The sequence below is a fragment of the Megalopta genalis genome, chromosome 4 (genome assembly GCF_051020955.1).
Source record: "Megalopta genalis isolate 19385.01 chromosome 4, iyMegGena1_principal, whole genome shotgun sequence".
In the NCBI taxonomy this organism is placed as follows: Eukaryota; Metazoa; Arthropoda; class Insecta; order Hymenoptera; family Halictidae; genus Megalopta; species Megalopta genalis.
The window spans coordinates 18,578,980-18,591,655 of NC_135016.1; the positions used below are offsets into that span (position 1 = coordinate 18,578,980).

General features: G+C 42.3%; 1 protein-coding gene across 6 annotated transcripts in view; it reads left to right on the forward strand.

Moving 5' to 3' along the window:
• Window positions 1–12,676, forward strand: part of Ten-a (Teneurin-a transmembrane protein) — a 1,349,343-nt gene that overhangs the window by 388,874 nt on the left and 947,793 nt on the right. For all 6 annotated transcript variants that reach the window (XM_033473288.2, XM_033473287.2, XM_033473289.2 and 3 more), the window contains exon 2: window positions 5,553–5,588. The gene's annotated coding sequence lies outside the window, so the exon portion shown is untranslated. The remainder of the gene's footprint in view (window positions 1–5,552; window positions 5,589–12,676) is intronic.

Below are 12,676 nucleotides of genomic sequence, written 5' to 3' on the forward strand. Positions count from 1 at the left end.
CTTACGTTAACACTTGGACGGCGGACTCTTTTTTTCGACGATGATATCGCAGTTAGGTATCAACACTCGAACCGCGGATCTTTTTGACAAGTATATATTTGTCGAGATTATGCTTAGGATCGTTTCCAACGAGGTTACTCGAGTCTATAACTAAATATAGAGGTGCTGATTATATTGAGTGATAGTCGACTTTTTAAATACATATTATGTTTTAGGATGCTATGCAGGGTGTCCCAAAATTATGGTATTTCCGAGAAACGGGGGGTTCCTAAGGTGATTTGAAGTAACTTTTTCCTTTACACAAATTTTTTCCGAGGCATCGTTTACGAGTTATTGAGGAAAAACGATGACCAATGAGAGGCGAGATCGCCTGGCGCTAGGCGGCCGAGCCAATGAGCGGAACTGTGCTTCGCGGGCTCGTTGGCTGGGCCGTTACGCGCCAACCGAGTTCGCCTCTCATTGGTCAGTGTTTTTCGTTAATAACTCGTTAACGATGCTTCGGAGAAAATTTTTGTAAAGGAAAAAGTTGCTTCGAATAACCTCAGGAATCTCTAGTTTCTCGGGAGTACCATAATTATGGGACACGCTGTATATAGTGATGTCTCCCTAACTGACGCTCAGATTGTGCACAAAAATTTGGGAAGAGTTCTTATAATTGTCGACAATTCGTAACTATAAAAACAAACCGCAAGGATCGAACAATCTCCTCTTCCAAAATTGTCCATTTTCGTGGACAATCTCAGCGTCAATTAGAGAGACATTACTGTATGCGTCCTATATGCTATATGCATCCTTAATGGAACGTGTGAAAATTTATATTCATTATTTATGTATTCACAATACTTCTACACTTAGAATAAAATGGATTCGAAGCCCGCCGTCCAAGTGCTAAAAATCTATTCGCGCATTTCATTTATAAACTGTCAGAGCGCGCGCGCGTCCGTCGCGACAAATTTTTTAATGCGCAAGTTCGAAGTTAGGTTCCCCGGCAACTTTTGCAACCATAATTGAGGATAACTTTGTGATTTATTATCGGATCGTCGCGCCGCTTCATCAACGTTTGCAATGATCATCCGACGTGTTCTATATTAACATATGAATGGATTAGAATCATAGAGTTTGTACATAATTCGTATGCTCGAAAACGTTGACTTATATCGAATAACAAAAATGCATGACAAAATGTCGAAAATACGGGTGAAATAAATTACGAAGTTACTATAAATTAACTTCACTCTATATCACCGTAACAATAAAATTTGATCGACCAGCAGTGCTCGCGTTGATAAACAATAACATTCCTTTCTTTCCCGCAACGAGGCAGATTCTTTGCACGAATTTAATCGCGGTCGCATAATAATAAATTGAAATGCGTCTCCTCGGAGGTGGTTCATCGCAATGTGACATTATAATTTCTCTCGCAATTGGATATATCAGTTTCCCCCCGGAATTTCGGGCAAATTCGCCACAGCGCGACACGCAAGAAAAGAAGAAAAAAGAAAATACGACGCGCGCGCGCGTGGCTTTATAATGCAGCGGTGTGCGCGGAGAATTGGGAACAAGAGGCTGAACGTCGGGTAATGTATGGGCTGCGTGGTTTTTATGCGTCCGCCGGATGAATCGGTAAAGGCATTTTTCGGAACGCGAAGTGACAATAAATTATATCTACCGGCCGCGAGATACGGTCGCGATAAATCCGATGGATAATCGTTCAGAACACCGGCGCCTCGCCGCGTCGCGTCGCGTCGCGCCGCGTCCGGCTTCCGGAAAAAGAAATTATCGGGTTCTTTCATCTGGCCGTGTTTCCATTGGATTAAGTTCCGGTCGGCCGCGATACGCCCGATGTTTGCCGTGATTAACGACTCGACGACAGATAATCGTCCGCGCGCACCCGGACACCGCGAAATATTTGCGTATAACTAATTGGCCGGTAATTGGCTCGCGAATGGCCTGGCTGTTGATCCTACTGTACCTGTCCGCTAATTATATCCGTATAGTTCGTTAAGCTCCTCGCGTCGCCATTAATATCGCTGGTTATGAAATTTTCGTCAAATTTCGGATCCGGGTCGCGGCGACTTGGTGCCGCATTGTTCGGTAGAAAGAAAAGGAGACGCGGTCGGAAGTGAAGATATTTGTGACACTTTGGAGTCTATCGAGACGTATGTGACCCATTTATGTACATGTTTCGTACGCTTATTGAATAGTATATCCTTGAATAAAGAAGTTCGTCTAAAAATTTGTCCTGGAAACATTTTTATAATATCAGGAATTGTAAAGGAAAAAATCAGAGTCCAGTCATTTTGACTGCTTTGATAATTCTAGTGTTAACCCTTTGGAGTCTATCGAGACATATGTGTATGTCCACTTATGTACATATTTCGTACGCTTATTGAATAGTATATCCTTGAATAAAGAAGTTCGTTTAAAAATTTGTCCTAAAAACATTTTTATAATATCAGGAACTGTAAAGGAAAAATCAGAATCTAGTCATTTTGACTGCTTTGATAATTCTAGTGTTAACCCTTTGGATCAATGGGACAATCATGTCCCAGCCCTTAGCGTCTAAAAGGGACAACCTACGCTAACAAAATCAACATTTCTTGTTATTAGCATCTACGTGTACGTAAAACTTGATTTCGGATATAACGCAGATCAACGAAAAATAAATCAGACTCCAAAGTGTTAAGGAGGTTAATAGTAACTCGTAGAGTTATTTAGCAGCATACGCCAATGGCAGAGTCGGAGACCGTATGTCCGACTACATTCGACGCTGCTTAAAGAATGATAAGAATTGTCGAATAGTAGTGGTGGTCGATAGTGTCACTGCGATACGGTTCGTACCATTTATTCAGTAGTATAAGTCAGTAACAGTAGGGCCGACCGTATCCGATACTACTTAAAAAATAATACGAACTAGCACACTGCGGTTCTTATCGATAATATTACTACAAACGACTCGAATATGTTTCGTACCACCTGTTCGGTAATGCAAGTCCGCGATTGCATGTCTGATCACGTCCGATACTACTTAAACAATAGCACGAACGAGCAATATCGCTGTAGCTCTGTAGAATGTAGTTCACACTTCTGATTCAGTGGCACAAGTCAATAATATCTTCCTCTCGTGCGCGTGACAGCCCAACTTGATGACGGTCGAGGCATAATTAAATGATAAATATTTATATAAATGTCGATTCCGTGAGAACCAATTATATCAACTTCGCAACAGAACCAGATCCGATGGACATGAATAAAACATTTGTTTTATTCGCAGCTTTAAAACAACCTCGAATACAGAATATCTTCTCGCTGTATTTTATTGTAGTGTTGAGAATATTGTGTTAATGGTTCTTCTCGCTATATTTTATTGTAGTATTAACGATATTGTGTTAGTGGTTCTTCTCGCTATATTTTATTGTAGTGTTAACAATATTGTGTTAATGGTTCTTTTCGCTATATTTTATTGTAGTGTTAACAATATGGTATTAATATTTTTTCTCGTTATATTTTATTGTAGTGTTAACAATATTGTATTAATTTTTTTTCTCGCTATATTTTATTGTAGTGTTAACAATATTGTGTTAATGGTTCTTCTCGCTATATTTTATTATAGTGTTAACAATATTGTATTAATGGTTCTTTTTTAAATTTTTAATGAAATTCGTATCGCTAATCGTCATTAGATACTCTGGATTGTATAAAGAATTCCGCAAATTTATAGAAATTGTTGAGCAGCCACGATGCTATGCACTAAACGTGCAGTAGTATAATTCAATAATAAAACAATATTGTATTAATAGTTCGTTTTTAAATTTTCAATGAAATTCGTATCGCTAATAGTCATTAGACACTGTGAAATGCTTAAAAAATTCCGCAAATATATAGAATTTGTTGAGCAGACCCGATGCACCGCACTAAACGCGCAGTAGTACAAGTCAATAATAAAATCACGTACGATCCCGAAACCACGAACGTTTCGCAGTTCGGCTCCAGGCCGCCGGGAGCAAAACACGGACGCCATTTGATTTAGACGTTTCGCCCTTCGCGACTAGTCAAACGGGCGGCGTGACGTGATTCATTTGTTAATTTCCTTAATCATGAGCGTATCCGTTTTTCGGGGCCGGGTGTGTAGCATCGCAAATGAAGTTACGTAACCTGGCAGCGAAGTGCATGACTTCCCGTGGATGATGAGTCCTCGTCCAGTGACCCAGTTGCCCCGCCGGCTAAGTGATGAGGCTAGATTAGGCGCAATAAATTATCCCTGGTCAGCTTTAAACTACTTTAATTTGCCGAATCGATACTCGGGGTCTCGCGTGGCGCGAAACCATTCGCGAAACCCGCCGCAACTATGCAAAGTATCGCGATGCCACGATGCGCGTGGCATCAACAACTGCTAATCGTTGCCGCGATCGATGAATAATAATGTAATAATAATGTCCTGTGTTGCCTTTAAATATTAATTTTCGACGAACTGAGGTAGACGATCGCAATCACTCTCGCAAAGCGTGAACTTACAGTGCTTGGACAACAAATATGAGACACTCTGCGTATTTCTATGTGGCATGTGTTCGAATTAAATAAATACAGATTTTATATATGTATATAAATATATAAATATATAATATATATACTTATCGTTTTCCAGAAGTATCGCGTACCAAAAAGTTTTGCAGATCGACGAATCTTTTAACATTTTAGGAAATATGAGACGAAATTATTTGCTCCGATTTCGAAACGCGAGAAGATTGAAAATGTTTCACATTCCATCACAAATGACTCGATCTTAAAATTTTCGAATGCGACCGATTTTATTTGGACAAAAATATGAGACAGTAATACCGAATTGGCATTTCGTTTACGAAAATGTATGAATAATTTATATATTACATTAAATTCTAATTCGTTTCTACGGTAATTCGCTCCACTTTCGAACAAAATACAATTCTCCCAGTGCATTTACGTTTCTAAATCGTCCAAAAATATCTTATATTTTTATCCAGCACTTTGTGAAATTTTCAAAAAAAAGCTTTCAAGTTCGAATAAACAGTTTTCTGCCATTTCGATTATAAAACGTTTCTAAATCGTCCAAAAGTATCTTATATTTTTATCCAGCACTTTGTGAAATTTTCAAAAAAAAGCTTTCAAGTTCAAATAAACAGTTTTCAGCCACCTCGATTACAAAACGTTTCTAAATCGTCCAAAAGTGTCTTACATTTTTATCCAGCACCGATCTCTTGTGAAATTTTCAAAAAACCAAAAACGCTTTCAAGTTCGAATAAACAGTATTCCGCCACCTCGATTACAAAAGTTGAAAACTCGATGTCCCGTAAATACCGCAATTTGGGAATCGGTTTTTTCCAGTGGTCGATGTTTGCTGTTAAAACCGCTGTTTGCGAACAATTGGTTTTGCCACGAACATCGCGCGCGTGCGGCCCTGTGTAACGGAGCATGGTCCGCCTCGCGGAATATTTCGATATATAGATTCTAGCTTAATCAGCTTCTCCTGCTGGAAGTTGGAAGTTTGAAACCTAACGCGGCAATTTCTGTTGCAGGACAATCGCCGACCTCTCCAACGCCAAGAACAATAGGTGAGTTAACGGAACAGGGCGCGTTAAGCTGAAAGTTTCCTTAATACAATGATAATTAAGCTGCCGTTACAGCCCATCAAAAAAGTCGTATTACTCGGGCCCGGGGACGAGCGAAACACGGCCGGGCTCGTCGTGCCGCGGCGGTTCCAATGAAAACGTCGTCGCAACGGCCGAGCCATAAACGGCTTAGTTTCGTCGTGTGTCGTGTTACGCGCGGTGGGCGTGCTTACCGAAAAGCAAACAAGTCCGCGTAACGATCGAGGCCACTCCGGAAGGCCCCGTGAAATTTTATTCCGATAATGGAAGCCAATTCCGCAGCTCCGCGGCGCTATAAAGAGTTCAGCAACGGTCAACACCGGCCATCCCGGAAGAATATAATTTCATCGGGGATCGCTTTCGATCGGCGCCGCCACGCGGCACATGGCTTTCAAATTAAATAATCGCGTCCGAGAAAGGGCCATTCGATTAAGTATGGCGCCACCGTGCCACCTGTTCGCTCTTACGTGTACAGGAAAAATCGACCGCGTATTTTCTTTCTTTCTTTTCTTTTTTGTTCCGAAACGGCCGGAAGCCGGTCAGCCGTTCGACCGGAAAATCGAATATCGCTGATAACGTCGCGATCGACGCTATCAACGTTCAACGATCAAAGCGCTTGGGTTGTACCGGCCGTGAAAGGCGCCTGGAATCTATGTAAACCGTGCCCGGCCACGCTCGGAAAAAATTACGATGTCCCCCGCGCGTATTAGCGCCGTGCGCGATTCGACGCCGATGACCGGATCGAGACGACCTTTGCGACCTAAGCGAAGTTAGGAGAATCGGAATATCGTGTCGGTGGAAGAAGTTGTTTGACCCTTTGCACTCGAAGCGGAATTAATGCAAAATTTAACCCTTTGCACTCGAAGCGATTTCAACTATAAGCCTAAATTAACTTTTCTGTCTTATAGTAGATTCCATTTGATGCGACAAAGTGCATTTCATGCGTATGAAATCGAGTCTTGTGACTCTTATACAGCGGTTAGACTTTCAACAACTTTTTGTATCTAAGCTTTGATAGTATAAAAATGATCTTGGAACGTGATGTAAGAATTTCAATGGTGTCTCAGAGTCACCACTCGAGTGCAAAGGGTTAAAATAGCTTTTCTGGCACATGGTACAGTAATGTCTCCCTTACCGACGCTCAGATTGTCCACTAAATTGAATAATTTGGGGAAGAGGAAATACAATTAGAGAGACATTACTGTACTCTGCTCTGCTTTGCTCTGTATGAAACACCTCGCAGCGAGCTTCCATAATTTTGGGACACCCTGTATATCGCAATGCGCACATCACAATTTGTTCGTTTTCTTAAATCGCATTTTGTAGATTAAACAATTGCTCCCCTTCCAAAATACACGATCTGAGCGTCAGTTAGAGAGACATTACTGTATTCTTTGTTCATTTAGTGTACCCATGACATACGCGAATATGACCGTTAAAGGGTTAAGAAACGTATCTAGACCCAACAAACCCTGCCAAATCAGACCCAACAAACCTTGTCAAACCAGACACAATAAACGGTCCCATCACGTTCTTCGATCTTCCCTCGAAATCGTTCTAATTATACCATCGAAACGAGACCCATCGAATTCAGATTTCCCAGAAAAACCATCTCGAACAATCGCGCACCGAATTTTCCCCGCGAAACGCGATCTATCGCATTACTAATTACTATTAATTCGAGTACACAAGGCAGTCCAAAATCTGCGCAACCTTCGACGCCTCGCCCAGACAAGTGTCACAGCAACCTCTCGCCGAAGTTTCGTCACGCTCGCCCCGTTTCTTCTCGCCATCGTCCTCTTTTTTTTTCTCCGTCCAGGTGGACTCGTCCTCCTACGTTCCTTCGTTCCGGAGGCCGCAGCGCCTAGGGCTCCGTCGGAGCTCCGCAGTCCTGCTGTTTGTCTTCAGTCGTGAGCTTTTGTGTTTGCCCAAGCTCAGCCGCGGCAGCGACCAGCCGCGTATCCTCGTCCGCAGCTGGTCCAGTCAGCCAGGCGTGTTTCGCGACGGCCACACTAATTCTCTCTCTCCCTCTCTCTCTCCCTCTCTCTCTTTTCCACTCTTCTTCTTCCTTTTCCTCTTTCCCGACAGCCATCCGACGCCGCACCTCCTCTATTTATTTAGTTTTTACTCACGGTTTACGGACCCTGCGCCCAAGATGCTTAATTACCGTGAGCCCGCGCATCGTTGGCCGCCATTTAAAAAAGGTTTCCCGCAGCAGGAACTGCGTCAGGATTTTTCCGCCGGCAGTCTGGGATCGAAGGAGTCTAAACAGGCGGCAGAAAATCTTCTTTGGCAAAGTATCGCGATATAACAATGTTCGCGTGGACGGTGCGTTCAATATTTATCTTTGAGTATAAATGTTATTCAAACGAGCGTTGTTTTTTATGGTTGTGGAGTGACAAGCTGCACATATACATTGATACGACTGATCTTGTCAAAGAAAACGTGATCCTTGCAAGTTTTTCGAGTATTCATCGAAGAAAACAACGAACACTGTAATTTCTCCCGGAAATTCCAAGTTTCAGGTTGCTGGGAATTTCGCTGTGCTGTTCCCACGCCTATGTGATCTATTGCTATATTACCATGCTTAATTACCATCTGATAACAACAATTTCTCGTCCCTTCGAATCAATCTCTCAAATCATACGTGATTACTATAGCGAACATAAGAAACAGCTGATAATAGTTGTTTGCAATTTTTATCACGTGTTTAGTAATAACTAATTTCGTGAAAGTTATCAAACGGTACAAGCAGTACAGTAACTTCTAATTTGCGCTCAGATCGCGCACAAAAAGGAATAATTTGGGAAGAGGAGATACGATTATTCTAGCCTCGTTTTTGTAGTTACCGATTGTCAACAACTATAAAAATGAGCTGCAAGGCTGGAATAATCCTTTCTTCTCTTTTAAAATTGTCCACATTTTGTGCACAATCTGAGCGCGAATTAGGGCCAAATTACTGTACTAGGTACAGTAATGTGACTGTCGAATCGTGACATGTGGCCACTGAATTGCCTTCGAATCGAGTCATGTGGCCTCCGAATTGCCTTCGAATCGTGTTCTGTGGCTTCTGAATTGTTTTTGAATCGTCTCATGTGGCCTTCGAATTGTCTTCGAATCGTATCATGTGGCCTCCAAATTGCCTTGGGATCGTATCATTTGGCTTCCGAATTGCCTTCGAATCGTGGCATGTGGCCTTCGAATTGTCATCGAATAGTTGCATGTGTCCTCAGAATTGTCTCTGAATTGCCTTCGAATCGTGTCATGTGGTTTCCAATTGTCTTTGAATAGGGCCATGTGTCCTCTGAATTATCTTCGAATAGTGGCACGTGACCTCCGAATTGTCTTCGGATCGTGTCATCTGGCCATCGAATTATCTTCGAATAATAGCTTGTGGCCTTTAATTGCCTTCAAATAATGGCATGTTGCCTCCGAATTGCCTTCGAATCGTGTCATGTGGCCTCCAAATTGCCTTGAGATCGTATCATTTGGCTTCCGAATTGTCTTCGAATCGTCTCATGTGGCCTCCGAATTGCATTCGAATCGTGTCCTGTAACCTCTGAATTGCCTTCGAGTCGCGTCACGTGGTCTCCGAATTGCCTCCAAATCGTGGCGAAAAGTTAGAGATAAAAAAGTTAAGTCTGCCCCGAGTTTCTATAAAAACAAATCACGAGGCCCGAAGGATCGCGACATAGTATTCTCATATCTGCCGGTTTCAATTCCGACCTCCGTCCGGCAAAAATCACTGTAATACCGGATCCAGCAAGATCATCCAACTTCCAAATATTTCTTACCGCGACCGACGATAGTGACGCAAGATAGCGGCAAGACCAGCCAGTACAATTCCGAGCCGAAAATGTTTTTCTACCATGTTCGAGCTGCTTCGGCTTCGCTGCTCGTCTCTGCGCGCGGTTTTGTCGCGGTAAATCATATTGTCGGCGGCCCGATCCGTTGCTCCAGCATTTCGGGAATAAAGACCCCGGTGAATATCGATTGTGTAAGGCGACGACGCGCGACGGCTTCGAAAACCGGCCGCGGAATCCGCTCGTTCCGCGAACGATCCGCTACGATGACACGATCATCGTGCCAGCGTATTGTTGCCGGGATTATTCCCCGGCGCTGTCTATCTCTCCCTTTCCCCGGACCTCCGGCTTGTATTTTTATGAATTTCTAGATCCAACGGAGTCGAGGGCGAACCTCTTCACGGAGTATTGGATCTGCTTACCGGTAAACTTGTCGCATATTTAGGGGAATCCTCGGAATATAGAGAGCTCCTTGCGGGTCTTTCTTCGAGGTATTTCTTCGGTTGCGACACAAATTTAACCCGGGACTGGAGATTTTATTCGAAACAATCACTCTCCTCGCGGCGACAATGGATTTTCTAGTAGTCGATAATGTGTTTCGAATGTGAATTCCCGTGTTTCGAACCGAGAGAGCATTGGGAACGAATCAATTCCATTCGTTTGGAGATCATCGTACGGAGAAGAATCCTTGAAGATCGACGAGCAGAAATTAAGCAGCAATGTAGCACAGAAAAATGCTAAAGTTATAAGCAAAAAAGCACCTAGAATTCCGAGATAGTGGATTTTCGTAAAAATTGCCGCCCCATTTAATTAATTACTCAATGAAAAATTGAGCAGGAACACAGCACAGAAAAATACTACAATTATAATCAAAAAAGCACCTGGAATTCCTAGGTAGTGAATTTTCGTAAAAATTGCCACCCCATTTAATTAATTATTCAAAGAAAAATTGAGCAGAAACACAGCACAGAAAAATACTACAATTATAAGCAAAGAAGCACCTGGAATTCCTAGATAGTAAATTTTCATAAAAATTGCCGGCCCATTTAATTAATTATTCAAAGAAAAATTGAGCAGGAACACAGCACAGAAAAGTACTAAAATTATAAGCAAGGAAGCACCTGGAATTCCTAGATAGTGGATTTTCGTAAAAATTGCCGCCCCATTTAATTAATTGTTGAAAGAAAAATTGAGCAGAAACACAGCCCAGAAAAATACTACAATTATAAGCAAAAAATCACCTAGAAATCCTAGATAGTAGATTTTCGTAAAAATTGCCGCCCCATTTAATTAATTATTCAAAGAAAAATTGAGCAGGAACACAGCGCAGAAAAATACTACAATTACAATCAAAAAATCACCTAGAAATTCTAGATAGTGAATTTTCGTAAAAATTGCCGCCCCATTTAATTAATTATTCAAAGAAAAATTGGGCAGGAACACAGCACAGAAAGACACGAAATCAATAAACAAAGACGAACCTGGACAGCAGATTTTTAAAGAAATTACAATCCTATATAATTAATTGGTCAAAGAAAAATTCAGCAGCAACACAGCAACAGAAAAATACGAAATCTCTAAATAAAGAGGAATTTCGTTTTCCGAAGTCGTCGAAAGCGTTTCGTACGATCGACGATCCTGCAAACGCGTGCAATCCGCACGGTCCAGGTGATCGCAATATAACGCGTGACGCGTTCACAGCCGAGATTAGACGTCGGCACGGACATCTCTCTCCCGAAACCCGACAACTCCTTTGGCGCTGCGCTCTGTTTTCGCTAATGACATTAAATCTTCTCCTCGCAGCTTAAACGTTCGGGCGCCGTGGGTTCGAGCCCCGGGAGAATGTATCCGTGAACTTTCCGGCATTGCGTGTGCTATATATACATATATATTCGAGCCGCTATCTTTCTATCTGGCCGGCTCACGGCGTCATATATATTTCTTAAAAGTTGCTCGCCGTTCGCTGTTTCAGCCCCCGCTGTTTACCCGAAACTGGCTCCGACAGCGCGAGCCCCGAATTTTCCATGGTATTAAGTTCCGAAATTCGAGACATTCCCCCGGCCGAAATGGAGATCGGGGCTCGGGTAACGCGACTATTTAATCACTTAACGTTCCGAAGTTTCGTAAACAGTCGAAGTTCAAGCCGCGGCGGATCCTCGATGGCGAGCAATTAGCCTCGGTCTCGCTGCGCTGTCCACCGAACTACGAACGAAAGACGCGCCATTCCGCCTCGCGATCGCCGGCCTCCTCGCGTGATCCCCGCGCTGCAAAAAGCATCGCCGATAACTGCCGGCTTGGGTACGGTGCATCGACAAGTGGAATACTTAAGCAGCCGTTCCTGTTTTCTTTTTCCTTTTTTACCTGTTCGCAAATTCCATCCTGTCGAACCTGCTGCACACACGATACCTCGCGTTGCATTATATCGAGCGCGGCGAACAGCGACTGCAGAACTATCCTGCGGAATTTCGTCGAAATGCTGGGAACATCTTTCAGATTAGGCTGCTGTAAATCGTACGGAAGATTCGGAATGATGGATGAGACAATGAGGATCGCGAGCTCGAGGATCGCGCGTTTTATTCACGCGTTATTGGAGATTCAGACGGGAAAATGATTGATCTTTGAGCTGTTGCAGTTTTGCGAGGATTAATCGTGCGATTGTCGATCGTAGCATATTTTAAAGAATGGAGTTTCTATTTTTATATATATTAATTGGTTGCTATTTTGCGAGGATTAATCGTAGGATTGTCGATCGTAGCATATTTTAAGGAATGGAGTTTCTATTTTTACACATATTAATTGGAGCTTCTCTTAGACTTCTTCATATTAAAATACGGAACAGAGAACAGGAGTCGAATTTCGATGCTAGAGAAGTCTACAATATTAACCCTTTGCACTCGAAGTCGTTTTAACTCTGAATTCAAAATTGCTTTTCTAATTCACAGTATTTCCACTTTGTATGACTTAAGTGCGTTTTATATTTATGAAATTGACTTTTATGAGTCGTGCGACAACTGCACTTTTAACAGTTTTTAAAACACAAACGTTATATAACAATTTTAAGTGGTGAGTCGGAGTCACCAGTCGAGTGCAAAGGGTTAACCAATTTGGCGCAAAATTTTAAATAATTTTTCTAACCAACAGCATTTCCATTTCATATAATCTAACGCATTTTACACATATAAAATTGAATTTTGTGACTCGCACAACAGTTTACACGTTTAACAGCCCTTCAGAATATAAACAAATTAG